This window comes from Eurosta solidaginis, chromosome 1, assembly GCF_040869045.1.
Source record: "Eurosta solidaginis isolate ZX-2024a chromosome 1, ASM4086904v1, whole genome shotgun sequence".
In the NCBI taxonomy this organism is placed as follows: domain Eukaryota; kingdom Metazoa; phylum Arthropoda; class Insecta; order Diptera; family Tephritidae; genus Eurosta; species Eurosta solidaginis.
Window position 1 is genome coordinate 310,717,050 of NC_090319.1, and position 21,897 is coordinate 310,738,946.

At 36.1% G+C, this 21,897-nt stretch overlaps 1 long non-coding RNA gene across 1 annotated transcript in view; it reads right to left on the reverse strand.

Annotated features, from left to right (window-relative positions):
• The window catches only part of LOC137237646 (uncharacterized), a 103,067-nt gene that overhangs the window by 71,324 nt on the left and 9,846 nt on the right, over positions 1-21,897 (reverse strand). Inside the window, exon 2 of the long non-coding RNA XR_010949000.1 lies at positions 12,986-13,379. This is a non-coding gene — a long non-coding RNA (uncharacterized lncRNA). The remainder of the gene's footprint in view (positions 1-12,985; positions 13,380-21,897) is intronic.

Consider the following 21,897-nt stretch of genomic DNA (forward strand, 5'->3'; position numbering starts at 1 on the left):
TTCTCTGAAACCGCCTTACCAACGCACAAATTTACCGTATGACGCCATACGAAGTATGGACTATGAATAAAGAAAATATGCAAAGAAGGCAATTGAGATAAGGTTTACAACAACTAAGGCATGACGTGGCTGAATGCGTTTGTAACACTTCAACCATTGTAGGAGTGCGGGTTCAAATCCCACTCCCGGGTGAAAAGACTTTGAAGATATTTACAAGGTATAATCGAAAGAGACGTCGCCTTGTTCGTCCTGATGTCACGTTGTTTAAATTTTTCCCAAATTATTAAAAAAAGCTTTCGCAAGTTTTGGGGTAATTTCGTCCATATTATAAACCGATTTTTATACTACTAATAGTGGGTGTGGGTGTGCCAGAGGAGAGTGAGATAGAGAAATAGATGGTGGGCAGAGCAAAATGGAAGCAGAAAGGGAGATCAATTTGTAAGGTGGAGCGTGATGGAAACGAAGAGAAAGAAGGAGACGAAGAAGAATAGGGTGAGGTTGATAGAAAGAGAGAAAAGGGAGGAAGAGAAAGGGGAAGAGCAAGAGAAAGAGGAAACGATAGCGATAAAGAGGGGGAGGGAACAAATTCAGAGAAAACCGACAAATTATCAATAATATGTCAGCCAATTTCCAGGTTGTACAAAGTATGACTGTGACGATGGGTTATAGAAATTTATTTATAACAAGTAAGGGTGTCTAAGTTCGGGTGTAATCGAGCATTATATACTCAGCGTGAGCTTCAATTGCACATTTCATTTCAGATAAATTACTTGTCTACATAACACGTGACACCGCCCTTTTAAAAAAATGACTCCCCATTGCCTCTTACAATAAAACTTGATAAGTGATATATCATTGATTCAAAACTAGTTTTTGCTAAGTTATATCTTATTATTCTAGTCTACGACGACCCTTTTATACTTGTTCTATATCTAAATTGCCATGGTCGTTAACCGATCCCGTCCATTTTTACTAGACAAATTTTCTGCTATAAGGAAAATGCGTGTACACAAATTGATTACCATCCGTTAATTTTTCTTCGAGTTATGGCTCCCGAAACATAGAAAATTGCTTAGTCGTAAAAGAGGCGGTGTCACGCCCATTTTTTTAAATTTGAGGTTTTTAATATTTATTGCTTTAAATCCACTTAGGGAATGAAACACTATTGATATAAACTCTTTTTTGCAAAGATATAGCTTGTTATATTCGTCCACGACCGTTTTAAAAATCTTTTATATAAAAGTGGGCGTGGTCCTTAACCGATTTCGTTAATTTTTCTTCAAAGCATTCCTTATAGTAAAGGCAACCTCTCTGCCGAATTGTGTTACGATAGGTTTAACGATTTTTATTTATGATTAATAACATTTGTAAAATATATTTTATCACAAGTGGACGGTGCCAAACCCCGTTTTACAAAAATTTTCAAAATTTTTATCAAGAGTCTCAATATCAGTCCACATGTCAAATTTCAACATTCTAGGTGTATTATTTACTAAATTATCACATATTCTGTGTTTTCCAAAATTTTATATATATAAAAAGTGGGCGTGGTTATCATCCGATTTCAATCATTTTCAATACAAATATATTCTGAGTCCACATAAGCTAGGATACCAAATTTGGTGGAGACGTCTCAATATTTACTCAAGTTATCGTGGACATGGCTCAATCAATTTTTTTTCGATACTGATGATTTTGATGTATGGAAGTCTATATCTATCTCGATTCCTTCATACCTGTACAACCAACCGTTATCCAATCAAAGTTAATATACTCTGTGTGCAAAGCACGCTGAGTATAAAACTGGGCTATTTTGGTAGTTTAATTTCGTGGGCTGTGTGGAATATCACAATATCTTCGGACACTCACCTCCTTAGAATATCTTTCAAAACCGCCCTATCGCAGGATTTGTTTCACCATTTCTCAAATGTCTGCTCAGAAAGAGACATATTTTGAAACGAGTTCTGCGGGTGGATGTGCTTTAAATGCAATATCAGTACGGAAGTTTTTCAAAAGTACTCTTATATTTCACTCAGTAGTCGATTACATAATTCCAGACGGTATATTCATGCATACATATGTGCGTATCCACGAAGTGAGGAAATTGGTAAAATTAGGGTGGGCTTCCTTCAAAATTCCTAAATCGAGAATGACACCAGATAACAACTTTAAGGAAAGTTATTTAAGGAGATGAAAATAAATTGGCAATTTTGGTTGAAGTGTTTTTGTTTAGCTATATTTTATTAAAATAATTTGTTAGAAATAAACGATCTATTTGTATTAAGGCACTATTGGGAATATTTGCACTGCATTACCGGCAGTTGCTACCATACGCCAGATGACAGCGCAATATACTTTTATATTGATTGCGCAAGATGCGCACGGGTCCGGCTCGTTTCTATTTATTATTATTATTTATTTTCTAACTAGCTTTACCAGTAAGTATCTGGAGACTCGTTTTTCATACAAACAAATTGGCAGAAAATCGCGATGTAAACGAGGGAAATCGAGAACATGTAGCCGACAAACATGGCAGAATACCACCTTGTGATGAAAGGGGCCTCAGTACATATTGCTTTATTGGATATTGTCAGCTGGGCCCGAAGAATTGTTTTTCAAACAAAAGTTTAGGCGTGGTTCCGATTAAGTTTACTGCTTTCGAGTAAAGTACTCGAGAATAATATAAATTGAACCCCTGATCAACAGTTTGATGGCAATGTGCTCTTGTCTTCTGAATAATTTCAACGTGGTTCGACGTTTGCGCTTCAAAAGCACATCTAAGCACTGGCAGAGACATTGGAAGCATCGGCAAAAGTCGAAAAATAAGAATAAGTACCAGACCTTTGCGCGGCGTAACATGCCCAATTATTCACAATTAACTTACTCTGCACACTTTGTATGACCAAACAGACATCTTTTACACTTTTTGCCGTTGGAGAACATGTTTCAGGATAACTACAAGAAATATTGATCAATTAAGCATTGCATAATATGCATGAATAAGTCGTTTGTAATTGTTTTCATTTTTAGTTTTGGGAGCCGCTAATATATCTGATTTCAAGACTTTGGGACTAGTAGTAGTACTATATTAAAGTAAATAGGAATATGGTGATGTTTAAAAAGGTAACAGAAAATGCCCTTGACTAAGCTCAATAACGATTAATTCACGAAACTAAATACAAATTGTGTTAAAACAAAATTTGATTTGGATGCTTGGAAATTAAAAAAAATAGGCAGCTATAAATAAGTAATAACTTTTGACGTAATATTAAATATTGTAGGCGTTGCGATTAATGATAAGTGGCATATGTTAGTGGCCAACGAAATCCGTTTTAGGCATTAAGTAATTAAACAGCCAAAACTTTTAACTTTAATATAAAATATATAAAAAAATATTAAAAAACAATCAACGCAGTTTATTACTCATCTTCATGCCGTACTCACTTGAAGAGTGCTTCTGATGCGCTTTGAACAAGAAAAAGCTTCTTTAATAGGCTAACCATACATGTCTAGCCAGAAAAGCAACACAAATGATGTGTGAATTTTTAATAAATTAAAGAGTGTTACCTTGTAGATAATATTATAAACCGACACATTTAAAATTTTAGCGAATGCGCATCACCATCATTAGCATTTATATGTTTTAATTTGGGTATCATAATTTTTAAATTTTTTGCTTAAGGTGACTTTTGAATTGAGCGAGTGAGAAATAATTGACGAAAAATAATGATAATGTGTAAGAATATGACTGTGTGTGTGTATGTAAATTATATCCTAGTAAGCACTAAAAACATATTTCTAAATTCTTCCAGTAAAGTAAAGTCCTTGTTTTCCAACCTTATAGATATTCCTGGCGAAGTTTGTAGTTTGGAAATTAAGCCACTATTGAGAAAATTCTCTCAACTTAAGCTCTTATGTACTAATTACTTATTTTTATTGACACTGTGCATTCCTCCACCATTAGTCCTTCCATTTCTTTTGTAATCCAGAAGTGAAAGTGCCGAATAAATCTTTTGAAAAATATTGCATCAATCTTTAGCAACATGGTGCAACAAAAATTTAAAAAAGTGGGGAACGGAGAAATTATGGAGTTTCCAAGTGTTCGTATAATATGGTGCATATTTTGTAAGGATCTTTAATAAATGTAATGAAATGAAATATTTATAAGGAACTCTAAAATACAAGTTAAACCTTTAAGTGCAAATGCAAATTAAATTATACGAGCTGGTCTATAAGTTTATTTAGAAGAAGTAAGGAAGGCTAAGTTCGGGTGTAACCGAACATTACATACTCAGCTGAAAAATTACTGCTTGCAAAGCTTTTAAATTACATTCTTTTAAAAGTGGGCGGTGCCATGCCCATTTTCGAAAATTTTACAAATACTCTATTCTGCGTGATAAGATCAACCCACCTAAGAAGTTTCATCGCTTTATCCGTCTTTGGTAATGAATTATTGCATTTTTGCGGCTTTTCGAAATTTTCGATATCGAAAGAGTGGGCGTGGTTATAGTCCGATTTCGTTCATTTTAAATTGCGATCTGGGATGAGTGCCCAGGAACTTACATACAAAATTTCATTAAGATACCTCAAATTTACTCAAGTTATCGTGTTTACGGGCAGACGGACGGACGGACGGATATGGCGAAATGAATTTTTTTTTCGTCCAGATCATTTTGATATAGAGAAGCCTATATCTATCTCATTTAGTTTATGCCGGGTTACCGTTATGCGAACAAAACTAATATACTCTGTGAGCTCTGCTCAGCTGAGTATAAAAATTAATGTGTACGACGTCACTTTTAGAAAAATACTAAGGTTACTTTGTTGCTAAATTGATGATGTGATTTTTATACTCAGTTGAGCAGAGCTCACAGAGTATATTAACTTTGATTGGATAATGGTTGATTGTACAGGTATAAAGAAATCGAGATAGATATAGACTTCCATATATCAAAATCATCAGTATCGAAAAAAAATTTGATTGAGCCATGTCCGTCCGTCCGTCCGTCTGTCCGTTCACACGATAACTTGAGTAAATTTTGAGGTATCTTCATGAAATTTGGTATGTAGATTCCTGGCACACATCTCAGATCGCTATTTAAAATGAACGATATCGGACTATAACCACGCCCACTTTTTCGATATCGAAAATTTCGAAGAACCGAAAAAATGCGATAATTCATTGCCAAAGGCGGATAAAGCGATGAAACTTAGTAGATGGGTTGACGTTATCACGTAGAATAGAAAATTAGTAAGATTTTGGACAATGGGCGTGGCACCGCCCACTTTTACAAGAAGGTAATTTAAAAGTTTTGCAAGCTGTATTTTGGCAGTCGTTGAAGATATCATGATGAAATTTGGCAGGGACGTTACTACTATTACTATATATGTGCTAAATAAAAATTAGCAAAATCGGATGAAGAACACGCCCACTTTTTAAAAAATTTTTTTTTTAAATTCAAATTTTAACAAAAAATTTAATATCTTTACTGTATGTAAGTAAATTAAGTCAAAATTCAACTCCAGTAATGATATGATGCAACAAAATACAAAAATAAAAGAAAATTCCAAATGGGCGTGGCTCCGCCCATTTTCATTTAGTTTGTCTAGAATACTTTTAATGCCATAAGTCGGACAAAAATTTACCAATCCTTCTTAAATTTGGTAGGGGCATAGACTCTATGACGGTAACTGTTCTCTGTGAAAATGGGCGAAATCGGAGGAAGCCATGCCCAGTTTTTATACACAGTCCACCGTCTGTCCTTCCGCTCGGCCGTTAACACAATAACTTGAGCAAAAACCGATATATCTTTACTAAACTCAGTCCACGTACTTATCTGCACTCACTTTATCTTGGTATAAAAAATGGCCGAAATTCGACCATAACCACGCCCACTTTATCGATATCGAAAATTACGAAATATGAAAAAATTGCCATAATTCTATACCAAATACGAAAAAAGGATGAAACATGGTATTTGGATTGGTTTATTGACGCAAAATATAACTTTGGAAAAAACTTTGTAAAATGGGTGTGACACCTACCATATTAAGTAGAAGAAAATGAAAAAGTTCTACAAAGCGAAATCAACAGCCCTTTGAATCTTGGCAGGAATACTGTTAGTGGTATTGCATATATATATAAATTAGCAGTACCAGACAGATGATTTTCTGGTCACCTGGTCCACATTTTGGTCGATATCGCGAAAACGCCTTCACATATACATCTAAGGGCCACTCGCTTTTAAAACCCTCATTAATACCTTTAATTTGATATCCATATCGTACAAATACATTCTAGAGTCACCCCTGGCCCACCCTAATGGCGATATCTCGAAAAGGCGTCCACCTATAGACCTAATGCCCACACCCTCTTAAAATGCTCAGTAACACCTTTCGTTTGATACCCATATCGTACAAACATTCTAGAGTCACCCCTGGCTCACCCTAATGGCGATATCTCGAAAAGGCGTCCACCTATAGACCTAATGCCCACTCCCTCTTAAAATGCCAAGTAACACCTTTCGTTTGATACCCATATCGTACAAACATTCTAGAGTCACCCTTGGTCCACCTTTATGGCGATATCTCAAAAAGGCGTCCACCTATAGAACTATGGATTACTCCCTTTTAAATACTCATTACAACCTTTCATTTGATACCCATATCGTACAAACACATTCTAGAGTCACCCCTGGCTCACCCTAATGGCGATATTTCGAAAAGGCGTCCACCTATAGACCTAATGCCCACTCCCTCTTAAAATGCTCAGTAACACCTTTCGTTTGATACCCATATCGTACAAACATTCTAGAGTCACCCCTGGCCCACCCTAATGGCGATATATCGAAAAGGCGTCCACCTATAGACCTAATGCCCACTCCCTCTTAAAATGCTCAGTAACACCTTTCATTTGATTCCCATATCGTACGAACACATTCTAGAGTCACCCCTGGTCCACCTTTATGGCGATATTTCGAAACGGCGTCCACCTATGGAACTAAGGATTACTCTCTTTGAAAATGCTCATTAACACCTTTCATTTGATACCCATATCGTACAAACATATTCTAGAGTCACCCCTGGTCCACCTTTATGGCGATTTCTCGAAAAGGCGTTCACCTATAGAACTAAAGCCCATTCCCTTTTAAAATACTCATTAACACCTTTCATTTGATACCCATATCGTACAAACAAATTCTAGAGTCAGCCCTGGTCCACCTTTATGTCGATATCCCTAAATGGCGTCCATCCATAGAACTATGGCCTACTCTCTCTTATAATACTCTTTAATACCTTCCATTTGATACACATGTCATACAACCACATTCCAGGGTTACCTTAGGTTCATTTTCCTACATGGTGATTTTCCTTATTTTGTCTCCATAGCTCTCAACTGAGTATGTAATATTCGGTTACACCCGAACTTAGCCTTCCTTACTTGTTTAAATTTAGAATTGTATATTTATCCACAATATTTCTTAGATATATTTTGTATGTTTGTAACAAATTTATATTTCATTTGTAATGGGACGTGGATAACAAAACTAAGTTTATTGATGAGGCTGTAATTTAAGTTCCCATTTGATAGTTATGATTGTTCTAGCTGAAAATTTTCTTCAGTGTATATGTGTATATGCTTTTTTTCATATAGAAACTTTAGAACTACTCAACCCCTATACACTTATGGCACTTTTGTTATACTCAGTTGAGCAGGGCTCACAGAGTATATTAACTTTATTTAAGAAAACCCGGCCTTGAGCTCAACCAAAAATTTCAGTTTTTCTTAACTTTGATTGGATAACGGTTGGTTTTACAGGTATAAAGGAATCGAGATAGATATAGACTTCCATATATCAAAATCATCAGTATCGAAAAAAAAAATTTGATTGAGCCATGTCCGTCCGTCTGTCCGTTAACACGATAACTTGAGTAAATTTTGAGGTATCTTGATGAAATTTGGTATGTAGGTTCCTGAGGACTCATCTCAGATTGCTATTTACGGACTATAACCACGCCCACTTTTTCGATATCGAAAATTTCGAAAAACCAAAAAAATGCGATAATTCATTGCCAAAGACGGATATAGCGATGAAAATTGGTAGGTGGGTTGACCTAATGACGCAGAATAGAAAATTAGTAAAATTTTGGACAATGGACGTAGCACCACCCACTTTTAAAAGAAAGTAATTTAAAAGTTTTGCAAGTTGTAATTTGGCAGTCATTGAGGATCGATTGAAGGCATGCCAGTTTTTATACACAGCGGCCGTCTGTCCTTCCGCTCGGCCATTAAAACGATAACTTGAGCAAAAACCGATATATCTTTACTAAACTCAGTTCGCGTACTTATCCGAACTCACTTTATCTTGGTACATAAAATGGCCGAAATCCGACTATAACCGCGCCCACTTTTTCGAAATCGAAAATTACGAGAAATGAAAAAATGCCATAATTCTATACCAAATATGAAAAAAGGGACGAAACATGGTAATTTGATTGGTTTATTGACGCAAAAAATTACTTTAGAAAAAACTTTGTAAAATGGGTGTGACACCTACACTATTAAGTAGAAAAAAATTAAAAAGTTCTGCAGGGCGCAATCAAAAGCCCTTGGAATCTTGGCAGGAATACTGCTCGTAGTATTACGTATATAAATAAATTAGCGGTACCCGACAGATGATGTTCTGGGTCACCTTGGTCCACATTTTGGTCGATATCTTGAAAACGCCTTCACATATACAACTAAGGCTTCTTCCTTTTAAAACCCTTATTAATACCTTTAATTTGATACCCATATCGTACAAACACATTAAAGAGTCACCCATGGTCCACCTATATGGCGATATCTGGAAAAAGCGTCCACATATAGCACTAAGGCCCACTCCCTTTTAAAATACTCAATAACACCATTCATTTCATACCCATATCGTACAAACACATTCTAGAGTCACCCCTGGTCCACCTATAGAAATATGGCCGACTCCCTTTTAAAATACTCTTTAATACCTTCCATTTGAAACCAACAAACCAACAAACACATTCCAGGGTTACCCTAGGTTCATTTTCCTAAGTGGTGATTTTCCCTTATTTTGTCTCCAAAGCTATCAGCTGAGTATGTAATGTTCGGTTACACCCGAACTTAGCATTCCTTACTTGTTTTTATTTTGCATTGAATAATAGGAACAGATAAAAATTCACACGTCACACTTTGAATATAAAAAAATTTGCATAGCGCTCTCAAATGCCCTCACATATAAATTCGATTCATATGAAAGTGCCTGAGTTTCATATGAAAGTGCAAAGGAAAAGCACTTTCATATAAAAGCAGTACGATATGATATTCAAATTTACACTAACAAGTTGACAACAACCAATTTTTCAAAAATATTGTAACACTGAGAAAAATTCTAGTTCAAAATTTTTGCATTAAGGGGACCATCAAAATTCTTTAAATATTTAAAAGAATTTTTATTTCATTTTATTTTTTTTTTTTTTCAATTTCAAAAGTTTCAGTGTACATATAATTTTGTACATGTATTGTGATCTGCACTTCAATATAAACATTTTTGAACAGACCTGATCAAGAACAAACATTTATTTGCCATTGTTTCATTCAATTTTATTTCCTCCTCTCATTTTCATTTGCAGAAATAATTGTTCTATTGATATTTTGTTTTAATTCTATAAAACCATAATCAAGTTTTTATAAACTGCAGCTTGAGTCTTAATTTGACTAGCTTTGTTTTTGAGTTTAAAAAATTAAGCAAATTTCTACGTCGGAATGGCAAAAAATTAATAGTCATTATGTTATGAATTGTGCTTCTACAGCAGCCCGATATGGATCCGATGCTAAAATATGGAACACAGAATGCCGTTATTAATCATTTTTTGAATTTGAATGAATTTGAATGACGCATAAGCAGTAAGACTTCGAAAAATATATGGAGCTGTTGATTGGTGGCCTGTCTTAGACAAGTAATAAAGTATAAAAACACTGCACACAATACAAATTACATCTTTTGTAGACACAAGTGCAGCATTTATATCGCCACAGATTTTAGACAGATGTGGTAAATATGAATTTGGACTAGTTACCGCTAAATCTTCACATCGTGGTATTGAGACAATTTTGGTGTTAAGCCTGAAAGAGTCTAAGTACTGGTAAGAGGGGCACTGGGGTTTCTGTGGTGTGATAAACTAACTTTCGGTTAATAAAAAACATCGAGACACCCCGCCCTGGCTTGAGGTAAGACATGAACTGGGATTATATAGTTTACTTAAGGAAAAAGCTGATAAGGCTGAGGAGTGCTTAAAGTTAGACTATCTCACTTAAAGGAGAAGGGTTTCAATTGGACTATATTATTAATGCAGATAATCAACATAATTACAGGCTTTACAGTTCATACGTCTTCGAAACTCAGCTAGAATAATCTAAGCCTTAGATTCTAAGTGGGCCTACATGAAATCGAGCCACTCCCTCAAAATCTAGTAATTAAAACCCCAATAAAAGAGCGAGAGCACTAGAAAAGTCAGGGAGTATAAGATAAGTAAAACAAATAAATAAGAACCGAACTGTATGCGGCAATAATGTACGTCATATATATACGGAAGAGTCTGGTAAAATTTCAAGCTCCTAGCTGTTAAAATCTGGAAGAAATTAGGAAAGCCATTTTACCTCAAAAATCGGTTGTAGGGGATGTAATGATTTATCTCAAAAATTGAGAGACAAGTTTGTTTTCAAACAAACAGTCGGATATACGGCCATGGCTTAATCAACTCAGCTCGTCATCCTGATTGTGTCAGTATACTGATTGGTGGGTCTATCTTTTCTCCTTTAAGAACTTACAATTTCGAGATCCGCACCAAATTTAATATACTATTTCATTTTCATGAAAATTATAAAAATGACATACATAGCAAACACAAAATTATTGCTATTCTCTAAATTCTTTTGGATGGAAAGAATGAAGGTTCTTTTGGTGCAGGAGCTACGGTTTTCAAGACTGCAAAGAAATGGTCGCGTATTTCTACTGAGAATATAGTCCAGCTGTACTTAATATAGAATAAAAGACCTATAAGCAGGTGATATCAGTGAATTTATGAAATAAATTCTAAAATGAACAAGTGCGCGAAAACGCCACCAAAGGACAACAACTGAAATTATTGCTTCAGGGCAAGTGCATAGAAATGGACCTTCGAGGGCCATTTGGACCCGTTTTTTTTAATGTACAAACAACTCTGCTAACAGTTTGGGGGGAATCTAGAATGAAAGTAGTATGCTAAATGGAGAAGCTAGAATCTAAGCGTAAATATTGTCACTACAATTTAATATAAAATAGGAATGAAAAGTGTAGTAGAGTTGCTATGGGCGAAACCAGATAGGTAAGATTAAAAGTCAAGCAGAAGCCGGAAGTGAAATGGGGCGACGTTTGATAATGCAAATTTCGATTCGAAATACTAAATTTTTGCTATCGATGAATATCGGTTGTTATCAACAGGTTATCGATTACTTTCGGTGAATTATCCGTTTGATATCGACAAGCTATGGGCGTGTTCTTCATTTTCTAGCGATGAGTTATCGGTATGTTGTATATAGGTGCGTAAGGCGAATTAAAAACGAGATAAAGACGATTTGTCGATTTTTGATAACAAATTTTATCAACAAGTTATCGATGTTTTGTCGACGAGTTGCTGATTTGATGTCGAAAAGTTATCGATATGTAACAAAAAAGTTAGCAATTTGTTTTCAAAAATTGATAGATATGTTATCAAAAAGTTGTCGATTGGTTTTTGAAAAGTAATCGAGAGTTCATTGATATGTTATCAAATAGTTATCGATTTGTCATTAAAATCATTATAAATGTATCAATATTATCACACATCGCACTTCACGAGTACTTGATACTCACTCCATTTTGTATTGGGCGGAACAGCAACTAACCACTACAAAATATAGGATTCATCCAATGTATACACTAATTCACTGTCTTTTATTTTATTCAGATGCATTGATGAATATTTTGTTTTGTTGATTTTCCGACAGGGTGGATAAATTATGTATATTGGAAAGATTTTCCGACATCCCTTGTCAAATTTGGTTTCGCGAAAAACCGGTTGCGGCGTTGTGCAATCATCAGTGTCGATTTTCGTTCTGATCTGTTGTTGTCCTTTGCCTTGTATTGATAGTTCCTAAGTATACGAGCAGGTACTGTCAAAATGAGTGTTTGTATATATTTAAGTGTATGTGCTATGTGTACATTTAGAACTGAGGGTGGCTTTTACTGAACGATTTGTGTGGCTAACTGAGGCAGGTAAAAGTCAGTAATTCTGGTCGTTTAAGCTTCTTTGTGGGTTAGTTACTTTAGTGCGTTTATTGTTTTGTGCTTTTTTGTTGTTTTAAGGGCTCAAATATTATATCAGAAACTGTGTTTCGAAACCAAATTTGACAAGGCATGTCGGAAAATCTTTCCAATATGCATTGATGGATACTTTGCTGCTGTTTCATTAGAAAAACAGTTGAACAAAATTTGTACTACAAGAAAGTCTAAAAAGCAGCTGTTTTCAAGACTTTAATATTTTTTAGAATTTTTGCCCTATATTCTGTATCGCAGCTTCGCCTCTTTACGATACCGAATTTGGTTCCTGAACTCCTAGCCGTACAACCTTCAATTTTATGCCATTTCATGTTATAATAAACCCGTAAACTCTATACTCAATAAATAAGATTAAATAAAAATAGAATCAATCCAATCACGTAATAAAGGAGTCTGATCCAAACATCGCAGACATAAGGTGTGGGCGTTATCTATTGCTTTAACCATTCTAATCTGCATATCTATTTCCCTCGAAACACAAACAGCCATAAAGTTATTTACATATCTCTTTACAATAGGCATACGCTAGACCTGCTTAAGGCAATCCAAGAGCATACGTACATACATATAAAAGACATAGATAAATAAAAATATTTAAAACATCCACTCACCATTAGAATCATAAATATTTGTTGTTACATTAATTTCGCTTAATCCATTTTATCCACACTAAAAGCAAATATTTTTATTTTTATGTTTCGAGTTGTTTTTGGCTCGTCGTTTAATTATTTATATATGGACATTAAAACACTTTTACAAACATTGATGTATTTATTTAACATATGATCGTATACAAATGCTTATTTATTTATTAAGCCAGGTGTGCGTAGGTATGTTTATATGTGTGGATCTGCGTTAACGGCTTAAAGGCACATTTTTTTGTACAAAAATATTTAGTTGTGTAAAAACTTTTTCAGAACACGTAGTATTATTTCTTTCTAACAAGTATTTGAAAATACTTATTTAATTGTTTATTTATTGACGATTTTTATGGCGGATAAGCAGCTGAAAAAGAAAATGAAAGCATTTAAAATAATCATGAAAAAACGTGTTTTAATCAGGAAGATGAGAAACTGGTATAATTATAAAATAAATATACATACATATCTAAGTATACATACATATATTTAAGAACACTTAACGAGATAGGATCTGATGTTAGATACAAAGTTTGTCACTTCAACAAGAATGATACATGGTATCTACATACATTAGGGTGGCTAGAAGGCCAACTGCACATAATTTGTAATACATTTTATGTTACCTTTCAAAATATTCTTAATCAGTCAGTGTTTCAAATTAAACAAGTAAGACAGGGACTGTCTTAGTCTGTGCTGAAGACTTCATACCTTTCATGAATGGAGCTGGACAATAATCTCATCCCATTCGTAATATCAAAATAATCGGCCGCATAAGATATGAGATATATAGTGAACAGATGTGCATATCTAAGCGATTTTTAAAATAAGTAAGTGAGGGTGCAAAGTTTCACGGTTTTTATGCATGAAATAGCTTTGACCATGAATCCCTTATCTCAACAACACACGACGTAAACGTAAGCATTTGGTGAAATTTGAAGCTTCTAGCTGTTAAAATGGGGCAGATACTACGAAAAGTTTCTTATCTTAACAATCACATGTATGGGATACATAACATATATACGACCCATAAACAAAAGAGCCAAGATCTGGAATTCCGGATTGTTGTATTTGTAATCTAATTTGAAAAAAAAAAAGTTTGATGACGTAGCGCTTTTGCAGTTTTTCGATTTATTAAATTTCTCTCATATTTCGCTACCAGTGTTCGGAGTATTTAAAACTATTACCTGAGTAAACGACTAAGCCGGAGAAAAAATTAAATTTTCGGAGTATATTTTTTCTTCCTTTTAGAAAGCGGGTGAACAACTAACATCGAATTGATTTGGTGGTTTGGCAATCCCTTCGATTGTGTTTTTGCCATGAAATGTTTCTTAGCAAAAAAGTTATCTGACTTATCAGATGCACATGGAGTCGGCCTAAAACGTGTATGATGACCAATTAATGCTCCGATAAGCACACCACATTCTGGAAGGAAAGTGGGCTCTATCTCCTCGAATATTTATCGCGAAAAAAATACTATTATTATTATTTTCGATTTACCACACATATTTCATGTTCTTTTAATGACAGAAACTTTCAAGACTGGGCAGATTCCTGTAGGAACGATAATTGCGACTTGGTAGCTGACGTACAGAGTGTGGGGGAAGACGAAACCGATACCCCGATTGCCGGTGATGAAAAACACGGTCCGGCATCCAACTATGGCGAAGTGAGAATTGCAATATCACGGCTAAAAAATCACAAGGTGTTAAGTAATGACGGGGTACCCACCGGGCCGTTCAAACATGGAGGCGAGGTATAAAATAAAGAAGCAAAAAAAGTGGGTATTGCAATAAATGTGGAAAAGATGGAGTACTTCATGTCATTGTGGCCTTTGTAGCCACGTCACTGTTGACGGATATAAATTCGAGACTGTGAAGGATTTCGTCTATTTGGGAAGCAGCATTAAAAGCAAAACCAATGTCGGCCCAGAAATCAAACGGAGAATAAATCTTGCCAACAAATGCTTCTTAAGCAATTGAAAAGTAAAGTTCTCTCTCGAGGAACAAAATTCTCGCTTACAAGTCACTCCTCATACATGTCCTGATGTATAGCTCGGAACCATGGAATGTGTCGAGAGATGATGAGATCGCTCTTGGAGTATTCGAGAGAAAAGTTATCCCGAAGATTTATAGCCCTATTCGTGATGTCGACGGCGAGTATCGAAGGAGGAATATTGATAAGCTGTATGAGCTTTTCGCAGATATAACGATAGTGTAGCGATTAAAAACAGAAAGCTTCGCTACTTAGGTCATGTTATGTGGATGAAGGAATACGCTCAGGCAGAAGACCTTTACTGAGTTGGGAGAGACAGTTGGAGGAAGCTTTGACCTCCCTTAGCTCCCATTTGGCGACTGTTATCGCAAAGCAGGGTTAGCTCAACTCGCTGACTCAACGTACTTCATTTTTATATAAAACTGCAATAAATGCTATATGTTGAATTTTGGCAGACTTTACAGATAGCTGCAGAACTTAACCGCACTGGAACAATATACTATAAAAGCGTGCAATTATTGGCATATGCTGATGACATTGATATCATCGGCCTAAACACCCTCGCTGTTAGCTCTGCTTACTCCAAACTGGAAAAAGAAGCGGTAAAGATGGGTTTGATGGTGAATGAGGACAAAACGAAGTATCTGCTGTCATCGAGAAAAAGTCAGCGCATATGCGCCTTGGCAACCACGCTACTGTTGGCAGCCATAATTTCGAAATAGTAAAATACTTCATTTATTTGGGAACCAGCATCAACACTAGCAAAATCATCAGCACTGAAATCCAGCGAAGAATCAATCTTGCCAATAAATGCAACTTTGGACTAGGTAGGCAATTGAAAAGTAAAGTCCTCTCTCGGCTAACGAAAATCATACTCCACAAGTCACTTATCGTACCCGTCCTGCTATATGGGGCAGAAGCATGGACCATGACAACAGCAGATGAAGCGGCTTTGGGAGTGTTCGAGAGAAAAGTTCTTCGAAAGATTTATGGACCTCTAGGCGTTGGCGATGGCGAGTACCGAAGAAGATTTAATGATGAGCTCTACGAGCTATACGCAGACATCAACATAGTCCAGCGAATTAAAACGCAGCGGCTGCGCGGGCTAGGCCATGTTATGCGAATGAAAGATGATGCTCCGGCCAAGAAAGTGTTTCTATCGGAACCCGCCTATGGAAGCAGAGGTAGTGGGCGGCCCCCACTCCGTTGGAATGACCAGGTGGAAAACGATTTAAACTCCCTTGGTGTGACCAATTGGCGCCGGTTGGCGGAGCGAAGGAGCGACTGGCGCGCCTTGTTGGACGGCCATAACCGTTTAGACGGTTAAGCGCCAATTAAGTAAGTAAGTTACAGATCGTGGTTTGCTTGCATTTTACTCCTTCTATTCTCATTCTATATGAAAAAGTACAAAAACTGTAAGTAAAATGTGAACAAACATGTCTTAAGACATGAACAATGAATTCGCGTAATTTCATCTAATCGTCACTTGTAAACAATCAGCTTTTCACACGTATACAATGAAAACTTCAACCAAAAGATATTAGGTAGTAACACTATTTACTAGTAGGAGGTAAGAGTGGAGCAAAATATTCCGATTGGAATAAAGTCTGAACACTGCGTCAGTAATGAAACATGTTGTCAAAAGCGTGACGTCACGTCGAGAAAATGTGTTTCCTAGCAATCTATGATTTTTGTGCTCTCTCATTTTTTAATGCGGGATATGTTTATTGGTTCATGTATACGGCCGATCCGTATGACAACAATATATGCCATACGTAAGCATTTAATGAAATTTAAAGCATCTAGCTGTTAAAATGGGGCAGAAATTACGAAAATTTTCTTGTCTGAACAATCGGTTGTATGCGATATATGCTATATATACGACCGATCTTATCCATTTTTTCAGACAAAAATATGTGAAATATACGAATGCATACGGTGAAGTTTGAAGCTTAGATCTGATAAATTGAAGAAGATATGACAAAAATCCTTTCTTCTGAAAAATCTGTTGCAGGGGGGATATATACAATAGAGATCCGATCCGACCGGTTCTGACAAATGTCTAATCGGACACCTGCTCACCAATTTTTATCAAGATATCTCAAAAATTGAGGGAATATTTTGCTTACAAACAGATAGACGGGACAGACGGACATGGCTAAATCAACTCAGCTCTTCACCCTGATACATATTGGTGGGTCTATCTATTTTCCTTGAAGGCCTTTCAATTTTAAGATTCTTGACAAACTTAATGCGCCATTTTATTTTCTTGAAAGGTATACAAAAAAAGGAAGAATGCTGTAGCCCTTAAAATAGAATTACCACAAAAAGATTAATAGCGACTAAATGTTCTACCGAGACCCGTAAAAAAGGTCTTCGTTTTTAAAATAAATATCTTTTTTCTTTCAAAGTTTTTTACATAAATCAACATATGTACTTGTTGTAAATATTCACTAAGAAAAAAGTTGCCGACGTGGGAACTATAGTTGTACGATCCGTGATAGAAATATACTTTTTTTATCATAATAACTCTGAAAAGGTGCAACCTTTGAAAGACTATACTCGATATTATAGTAATGGGGATCATTTTAACATATAAAATAACGAGACTGTTTTCATCTTGCTATCTCTAAAAAGAGACTGAAGTTTGCTTGATTTACATGGTATAGCTCATATACTGATATATCGCTAGGTCCACTGCGTCAAAAAGTTTTAGAAATGTCTCTAAAAAGGCAGTACCACCTAAGATCAGCAAACCCAACGAGCAGCGTACAAAGCTCTTCGGCAAACAACTATTTATTTTGGCTGTCTTTAATAATTATGTGAAGACCTAAGTCATAAAAAACTTAAATGGCACACAAAGACTAAAAGTGAATCTTAGCTAAAAATTCGTAAGACATAAATACACGTCATATTAAAATTAATATTAGTTTTTACTTAAAAAGGGAGTGCTTGACCAAACGAATGCGCAACCAATATTTAGCCATTTAAAAAAAAAGCATACAAAAAAGTTAGTGGCTTTCAAGATGAGCTACGATAGTGAGATTATGGGTTAGGCCAACCACAAAATTGTTTATGCAAAATTTTCTCATTTTCAAATTTCACTTTCTATTTTGCTAAAAATAGCAAAAATACTAAAATAAGTTTCCATAAAAAACTACAATAATCAATTCACGCGCTTTATTTGAAATTCATTACTATAGGCACCCACGCGCTCGGCTCATAACAGCATTGCAATGAGAAAGATGGAGATAAAAAAAGCTGCAAGCAAAATTTACTACGTCACGTCAAACGGAATTCGAAGAAACTGCAACAGCAGACGAAGTTAAAAAAGAACAAGAGAAAAAAATCGATTATAGCAATGAAAGAATCACAAAATATAGACGGTAATTGAGTAAAAGTTGTCTGGCTACTTCTGTAACAACAAGTTGACAGCAGTATAAGGTTCGCGTGTAGGGGGTGCGGTAAGATAATAAGAGGCAATACCGTAAACAGTATTGACTTTTTAAGCAGTCAGTGTTGTGTACTTTACGTAGTTGTCTGTGGGTGTGTGTTCCTGGGTAGTTAAGCGGCGACCTATAGCAAACGAAACGCAATGCAATCCAAGCAGATCCGTGCCGACTCAGCTGTTTTTTGCATGTTTTGTTTATCGTATGTATTATATTCCCGCTATTGTACTCGTATTGGCTACTACTCGAGGCTCGCTTACTTGTTTGGTTAACGGCACACTAAATATCAGCAGCCAAATGGCAGCCGCAACCAAAGAAAATGAGGTCAATTTGCAGCAGATATACAGATGCAGCAGTCGGCAGCAGGGAAATAAGAAAATTTAAATGATATACAACAACAATAACAACATAAGCAAAAGCAGTTATAGGAACAAGAGGTGCAAAAGTTGGTACATAGTCCTGCAAGAAATCGTGCGATATATGCATAAAGCGAGCAGTCTGCGATTGATTTCTTTTGTCCACAATGAGGAATAATTGATCCCCTATAGTCCCCTTTGGGTATATTTCATATAAGTCAGTTTGAAATTTATGCAACCAATTGAAAAAAACGAACAGCTACGAAATGAATACAATAAAAAGACTAAATGTGAATGGAGAGAATATGTCCGAAACTATTGGTATGGATACAAAAAGGGCCTGTCGGACACTTCCCATAGGGGTACAAAGAGGAAGTGCCGAACAGTAGAGAAAAGATCTGTCCGACAATACCCGTAGGGATAAAAAGAGGTCGTGTTGAACAGTACCCAAAGGGGTAAAAAGAGGAAGTGTCGAAATTTACAAAAAGTATCTATCCGACAATACCCGTATTGGTATAAAGATTACTAGTCCGACACTACCCGTTCAGGCATAAACAAGTACAATTGGTCTCTCCATAGGACATGCTCAAACAAAAGGGACCATTCCAGCCCATATAAAGAGATCAGAGCTGGCTATAGTCGCATACTCTTTTGCGACTAATCCCGGATTCATCCTAGACTAGTCGCATTTTTTCCAGGGAGAAAATAAACACTAAAGGAAAGCCTAATAATTTTAGTTCTTCGCATTTCATATACCCGGAAATGAGTAACTTCATATTTTCTGCAAAGAATAATTCAAATCCGCCATACCTGATTTAGTTTTAGACAGTTTTGTAAGGTAAGCAGGGAGTGATCTGCATTTGACTATTACTTATCTCAGACGACTTGCAGGCTTATGTCAGCTGCTCCTTAAAGTTAAACTTATGGCTCCTTGCTGTATCCTGTACTGTTAGCTTAACTGAAAGAAGCACACTGGACAGTTCCAGAAAGTGTTCAATATTCCGGTCAAGTGCTCAAATAATAATTTATCCATACGAATAATAGAGAGGGATAGCTGGGGAGACAGTAGTGGTTGTGACCGCAAATACATTCCGCGGGAGTTTAAGAGAGTTTTGTCGATACGGGTATCCTTTGACCCATGGAAAATTTGGATATTCGGATTTAAGTCGCATCTTACGAGAGGAAAGTTTTACCACAGCAATATCCTAGACACCTTAATACAATGGGTTAGGAGAGCAGTGGAAAAATGCTATAAAGGACGCCGCTTAATTTCTTCCGGTTAAAAATGGAAGAAATGCGGACTTAATATGTAGTTTTCACAGCCCTTTGAAATGCTATTGAAATTAAAACTTTTTAAGGGGTTGGAAATGAATGTAGAAAATGAATTCGACTGAAACTGCACCAGTGCTGCGTGAATTTGTGGTCTAGCTGTAGTTAAACGAAATTGAGTTTGAAAGCTTCTGAATAGCTAAGCTCTAATTAAAAAGCAAAAGTAGCTAATTACATATAGACTATAAAAGGCCCGTTAGAATAACTTGGATAACTGCTGTGTAGCGACGATGTAGTTTCGAGTATAATTCTCTCCGACTTTGGATAAATCCTCCCGAGGTTCGATTAAAACAAGACCGAAAATTTTCAAACAGTCAAGCAAGAAGTTGACTCCTGTTTGACAGTGGCTCGTCAGAGCTCTTATCAATAAGCATAAATCCCAGTCCCATTCCGTCTCCGGTCTACTTCCCGGAAAAAGGGATCGTAAATACTAATATAGGCAAATTTACGTATATACCAATTTTCAGGCAAATCGAATTGGACGTTAGGTATGTGAGTTAGTCTGGATCGATTTATCAACCCATATCACGCCATCGATTTTTCGATAGGATTTGGGCTCAGGAAAAAAAGTTCCACTACGCATACCCAAAAAATTAATTTTCGAGCCTACGAAAAAAATGGCGAAAGGGTAAATTTTTCGACCAAAACTCTCTCCAAAACCCAAAAAATATTTTTTTTGCTTTAAAAAAACTTATGTAAAAACGTTGGCTTTAACAGTTCTTTAAAAAAAAATGTATATATATATTTTTTGCATTTTGGGGAGTGCTTTGGTCGAAAAATTGACCCTATCCTTTTTTGTTTCGTAGGCTCGAATATTATTTCTTTGGGTATGCATAGTGGAAGTTGTTTTCCTAAGTCCAAATCCTATCGAAAAATCGATGGCGCGATATCGGTTAATAAATCGACCCAGTCTAACCCACATACCTAACGTCCTATTCGATTTGCCTGAAATTGTTTATATATGTAAATTTGCCTATATTAGTATTTACGGTCCTTTTTTCTGGGAAGCAGACCAGAGACGGAATGGGACAGGGATTAGGACTAGGACTGAAACTCGGAGTGGGACTGGGACTCGGAATGGGGCTGGAACAAAACACATACCACCCTCTGGAACTGGCAATAAGGGATGAAGAAGAATGAGAAGAACTTGAGAGAAGAGGAAAGAGGGAAGTATACTGAAAAAGAGATAGAGTTAGATGAAGATAGAGATAGATGAAGCGAAAAAGACGAGGGAGGAGTATATAAAAGGATTAAGAAAAAGTAAAGATGGGAAAAGCTTATTAAAGTGTATGCAGATAGACCAAATTTAGAGCAGAGCAATGGTCTGCCGGGTCTGCTAGTAAGAAATAGAATATATTGATAACAGCACTACTGGGTATATCAACAAATAATTTCTTGCAAAAAAGGAACACAAACGAAATTTCCCGCATTTGGGAGTTTGTTGGAACACAAGCAGAATCTACAGACTAACACTAATTTGTACAGTTACAGCTTTCTTTCGTCAGACGCCTGTTTTGTTTACTTTTAAAACCATCCTCTTCGCCTGTCTGCCTGTCGTCTATTCGTAATGTGTACACAAAGCACTGGTACCGTTAAAAAATGCTTTACGCACGTAGAATATCATGACACGTACATATCTCACCATTGCGTGCTCTAGCCTTCCAGCCATATAGAAAGTAAATAGAATCATGGAACCGCGCGACACGAGTCAGCCATGAGCCATGGCTTTGTAGACCATTGCATTTATGGTACATAT